This window comes from Ictidomys tridecemlineatus, chromosome 9 (assembly GCF_052094955.1).
Source record: "Ictidomys tridecemlineatus isolate mIctTri1 chromosome 9, mIctTri1.hap1, whole genome shotgun sequence".
Classification (NCBI taxonomy): Eukaryota; Metazoa; Chordata; class Mammalia; order Rodentia; family Sciuridae; genus Ictidomys; species Ictidomys tridecemlineatus.
The window spans coordinates 67,144,902-67,151,127 of record NC_135485.1 but is presented as its reverse complement, the minus strand read 5'-3'; the positions used below and the strand labels follow the sequence as shown (position 1 = coordinate 67,151,127).

The 6,226-nt window shown below is 33.8% G+C and overlaps 1 long non-coding RNA gene across 1 annotated transcript; it reads right to left on the bottom strand.

Annotated features, from left to right (window-relative positions):
- Positions 1–1,352: 1,352 nt before the first annotated feature.
- Positions 1,353–5,966, bottom strand: LOC144366517 (uncharacterized). The gene is made up of 2 exons (XR_013425576.1): positions 5,677–5,966; positions 1,353–2,095 (listed from the first exon to the last, which is right to left on the bottom strand). It is a non-coding gene; the product is annotated as an uncharacterized LOC144366517 (long non-coding RNA).
- Between the last annotated feature and the right edge of the window lie 260 nt (positions 5,967–6,226).

Here is a 6,226-nt window from a genome sequence, read left to right as displayed (position 1 = left end):
TGCTGGGTTTCTGACTGCAGGCAGAAGTCTGTACCTCACAAAAGAGAGCTGCGACTATCAAAGGATGCCTTAGCATAAGACCAGGATTGACAATTTGGAGTCTTTCTCAATTTAACTAATGAAACATAAGCCTCTTTGAGTGTGACCCTTAGAAGTACTGATAACTCAGATGGATTTTCTTATCTAACTATTGAGAGGCAGATTTCAAGTTAGGCTTAACTTCATTCAAATAACATTTAAATGTTTTCAGACTTTGAGCCTCAGGAGTAATTGCTTAATGTTGGTAAATTAGAACACACTTTTAAAAAATGCAGAGAACAAAATCAAGAACCTCCATCAACAAATCTGTTTCTTTCCTGCAGAGTGGGGTTCCAGACTCAAAGGCTCCTTTTCTGGGTTTCTACATCCACTGCCACATCCACAGCTAGTTCAAGTCCAACAATCCTACTGCACAGTATTGCCATGGGGTTAAATGGCAAACTGTGCCTGGCATATGGTTAACATTCAATAAATGGGATAGACTACCATTCTGTCATATAATATCCAAAGAAAAATGCTTATTTCTCATCATGGTTAATGTTAAAGTTCATCCAAGTAATTTCTGATGAGTGTTTTAGGAGCCAAGACATATTTACTGGGAAAAGGGGAATGCTATCAGTATACTTTGGTGAATGCTAAATGATCTTACTGAAGTTTCCTAAAGGCCTTCTCTTAGCTTATTTCATTGGCAGGCAAGCTGACACAGGTATTAACAAATCTATTTGTGAGTGAGTTAGAAGCTTACTGTATTTAGTATATAAGGTAATTTATGGAAAAGAGGGAGAAACATAATGTGGAACAATGTCTTCTGAGAAATCTTGTAGAATCCATAGCACAACTTGCCTTAAACAGATTACCATGATTCTCATAATTTGCATTGACACTGATGAGATGACTTGTTGAATAAGTGGAGCTTTTAGCATTTGACATATTATATAAACATTATTAATATGGATAAAAATCTATTACCTTGACATTTCTGAGCTTAAAATTTTCTCATTTGCTACATTCCATGGGGATCAGTGGTTCTTTCATGTTTGCTGAATATAACCGTCTGATATAAAGATCAACAATATTTATTTCATGTACATGTGACCGAGGCAGTCAGAAAATATTTTTCTTTAGTAGGTCCCCAACAATCATACTTATTTTTTCCATTTAAAGGTCTAAACTTACAGTCTGATCTCATTGAGCTTCATACTTAAGAAATTTCTAGACACTTTAAAAAGAGACCTTTTATCATGATTTATTTTCCTTTAATTTGAAGGTTAAACTATGTGGTGTTTAAGACAAAAAGATGGAAACAACAAAAGTTGATATTTGGCCCAATTTATTATTGTTGCATTTATAAGTACATTCTCCCAATTCTCTGCCTTAAATCCCAGTGATGCTTTTAAATTTGTAACACGTATCCATCTCTAGTTTCTTTATGCTGAAATGTTTGACTTCAAAATGTGAAGCATCTCTCAGGAAATAGTGGTAACATGTAGGATGAAACACTTGAAAGATCACAAAATTCACTGTGAAATGCTACTAGACATGTAACCCTTCATTATATCTGGAGTTTGAAATTTATGACTTTATACAGAATAGAAAATGATATATGCCAGTTATATAAAATGTAATGCAATTAAAAATATGATATCTTAAACATTTATAGTACAAATTTTGAAAACCTGTAGATGAATCACAAAATCTGAGAAATTATTGTGATGAAAATAATTGCTTTTGTTCTTTTCTCCTAATTTTCCATAAGGTCAACTTTTAAGATCTATGTCTGTATTACATGAAGTTAGCTTTTACCTACAGAAAAGTGGTAATAAGCCAATATGGCATGGCCCCCAAAGGTGACATTGAGGAAAATAGGATAATAAGGAAAAATGATTTAAAATATTAAAGTTTTTATTATTATTAGATGAAATCAACTGAAACCTGGTAAATAAGTTTTTAAGAAAATCAGGTTCTTATTGTTCTTTTACTTTATATCCAATAACTGCATCAAACTTAATGTTTACTCTTTTTTTAAAAAGTTTTCCGGAAACGTTGAGGTAAGAACCTAGAATAAAGATACATAAAAATAATTAGGAAATAAACATTAAGTGCATTTGCAAAATATCTTCTTTTAAAATACTTTAATTTCTCCTGAATCAGGTCATGTTCCTCTTAGATAAGTTTAAGAACTTTAACTCTGAGTTTGTATTATATATTTTTTCCTATTAAATTCATTTCCTTTTCAAAAGGGTAGGAGTGACCTGAATATTTTTTGTAAATATACATATACATGTATATACACACATACACACACACACACACACATATATATATATATATATATATACACATATGTACTTATTTTTGAAGTTTATATTTATTTTTGAAATAAATATACTCCTATGTTTTTCAGAATATCTAAGGGAAGAGGCATGAAAAACAGAATAATTGACATACTAAAGGGTTAAAAATAGGGCTGGGGATGTGGCTCAAGCGGTAGCACGCTCTCCTGGCACACGTGCGGCCTGGGTTCCATCCTCAGCTCCACATACAAACAAAGGTGTTGTGTCCGCCCAAGACTAAAAAAAATAAATGTTAAAAATTCCAAAAATAAATAAATAAATAAAGGGTTAAAAATAGAAACATGACAATGAAAAATAAGAGAGAATAGAAGCTAATTTTATACTTTATAATTCAGAATGTTACCTAAATGTTCCACTAAATATTGGGGAAATAGAACTGCTAAACAGAAAGGCAGCCAATGCACTTAGTTTTGAGAATACTGATGAACAAATTAATTGACCTTTGTGTTTAAATTCCTCACATGTAAATGGAAAAATTAATCTCTCTCTCCCAAGTGTTCTGTGAGGAATCTTTTTTTTTAATTATTTTTAGTTGTGGATGGACACATAACCTTTATTTATTTATTTATTTATTTGTTTGTTTGTTTGTTTGTTTTTATGTGGTGTTGAGGATCGAACACGGTGCCTCACACATGCTAGGCAAGCACTCTACCATGGAGCTACAACTCCAACCCTCCTGTGAGGAATCTAGTGTTGATAAAAAATGTCTTGAACAGTGATAGATATGTAGTATGTCTCATTTCCCAACATATAGTTAAAAGAATATTCAGGAGCTTGTAATATTCCAATGTGCTTGAGAGAAACAGAATTTTAAGTCAGTGTAATATACAGAGATCTGACAGACAGAATTAAAATAGGGTTTGGAAATTGAATAGCCAGCTTTCATGGAGGGGAATTAAGGCAATGACAGTAATTGTAGTTGTAATAATAACAGTAAATAGCAGCACATAACATTCATTGAGTACTCATAGTATAAATATAGAGTACTTTAAATGTTTTATTTACTCATCTCAGCCTCAAAAAGTCCTACTGTTTTTTCCATTTCATAGAGGAAGAAACTGAGCTTCAAAGAAGTTCAGTAACTGATCTGTGTTTCTGTTGACAGCAAGTCCCAAACACATCTTCATTCAACTCCGGAGTACAAACTTTGTTAAAAGTTCTAGGAATCAGAATGACTTTAGTGCTTTCTATGTGCCAGTCACTCTTCAAAATACAGGGGATATAGTGATGAAAAATTGGCAAATTTTCACAATAGCTAGACTGTGGAACCAACCCAGATGCCCTTCAATAGATGAATGGATAAAAAAAAATATGGCATTTATACAGCATGGAGTATTACGCAGCACTAAAAAAATGACAAAATTATGGAATTTGCAGGGAAATGGATGGCACTAGAGCAGATTATGCTTAGTGAAGCTAGCCAATCCCTAAAAAACAAATACCAAATGTCTTCTTTGATATAATGAGAGCAACTATGAACAGAGCAGGGAGGAAGAGCAGGAAGAAAAGATTAACATTAAACAGAGTCATGAGATGGGAGGGAAAGGGAGAGAAAAGGGAAATTGCATGGAAATGAAGGGAGCCCCTCATTACTATACAAAATTACATATAAGAGGTTGTGAGGGGAATGGGAAAATAAACAAGGAGAGAAAGGAATTACAGTAGATGGGGTAGAGAGAGAAGATGTGAGGGAAGGGGAGGGGGGATAGTAGGGGATAGGAAAGGTAGCAGAATACAACAGTTACTAATAGGGCATTATGTAAAATTGTGGATGTGTAACCGACGTGATTCTGCAATCTGTATAAGGGGTAAAAATTGGGAGTTCATAACCCACTTGAATCTAATGTATGAAATATGATATGTCAAGAGCTTTGTAATGTTGTGAACAACCAATAAAAAATATAAATTAAAAAAAAAGAAAAATTGGCAAATTTTTCTCTCCCAGAGAGTTACATTCTTAAGGGCCATAACACTGAGTGCTTATCTATGCAATGACACACACACAATGCTAAAAACAGGTTCCCACTCATTTCTCATCAAGGATACCTGGAGCCTTATACCTAAATGTCTAGGGCATATTTAACCATGGCTTCTAGCAGAAAGGGCTAGAAAGATTGACACATGTCATCCATTAAATATGGAATTCTTTTGGTATTCTAGATCATTAATTCTCAAAGTATAATCTTTAGACCAACAGGTAACTTCTGGTAGCAGTTATCTGTTAAAATACATATTTCTGAGTCCCAACTCAATTATCCCATATTAAAATTTTTAGAAGTGAGATCCAGGAATCTATTTTTTAAATTTCCCTCGTGATCCTGATCTCCACCAACTTGGAGAAGCCTGAAGTTAGGCACCAGCAGCAAGAGGTTTCTTCTTCCAGTCAACTCAAAGCTCCTCTGCAGTTTCCGCTACTTACCTGAACCGCCTCCCTGCCACACTGTTTTCTCAGGTGAGTGAGTCATGACAGGGCGTGTGTCATGATGAGGGAGTCTTTAAGCCAGAGGTTTCCAACATGGGCTGACATTAGTATCCCCCAGAGAGTTGCTACATCTCTGAAAGCTAGGCCCATCATGGATCTTAAGGAGCAGGTCTCAGGCATCAGCATTGTTTAAACCCCCCAAGTGAATTCCAATGTACTCCGAAGTTGAGTGCTACTGCTCCAAAGGAGGGCTTCTGGAATTTTAATATGTGTGCAAATCATCTGGTATCTTAGCAAGTTCTCATTCAGGAGATTCTGTATTTTTAACAAACTTCCCAAGACACTGATGGAGGTAGTCCATGGACCCCACTGGAAGTAGTAAAGCTCAAGGATCTCCAAAATGATAAAAGATCATTTATCAATTCCTATGCTTCACTATGATTTCCCACAAAATAAAAGGTGAATGATATCTGAGAATCAATATCTAAAACCTAACTAGGGTCTTCTTTAATCTCATTGCCCTACGATTTTGCTATGTGAAAATGCTTTAAAATATCCTTCATAGTCATTCATTTGTAAGACAAGACTTCCAGAAATAAACACTTTTTAAAAAACAAAATGAATGTAAAAACATGTGGACATGATTCAGTTAGTTTACTCAATAGTTATACCAATCTCACCTACCTGATTAATCTGTGAGATTTTTAAAAAAAAATTGATAGAATCTTTGAGTCTATTGTTTTTTCTTAATTTAATTCTATTTAATTACACTTTATTAACTGTCTGGTTTAAAATATGAATTAAAAACATGTAAGAGATAAATGTTCACTTCTAATGCTGACAAACTTAACTGTTACTTACTTTTCCAAGATAAGTAAAAAGTTTAGAGAGGAGGGAACCAAAACCATCCTTTTCTCTGTCAGGATCCCATTCATTAGCTTGTCTACCACTTCCTCAGGTTCCAAGATGGGTCCTAAACTGAAATCAGAGGCAGACTTTAGAAACAAAACATTCACTAAGGTTTCAGTTTTGGCTTAGTGTTAAGTAAATGAAATTACCAGATGACTCAATGTAACTATTCTGTATCAGCTAGTTTATCAAAGGTGCTCAGAAATTGCAGCTACTTTATCATTAATAAGAACAACCATTTATTTAGTACGTATTAGGTACGATACATTGTGCTAGACCTTTATATTTGTTATTTAAGTTTTATAACACCTTAGTCATACTGTAAACTTTATTTTATGAATGATAATTATAGAAGCAACTAGGACTCAAAAAAAGTTAGCTATATTAGGACTAACAATTTCACTTCTAAATCTTTGCAGTCTTGGGGAAGAAGTCAGATACTATTGTACAAGTTTTGTTACTATACTAAGTATCTTTATTGAATGAAGTCTAAAGTTTCAAA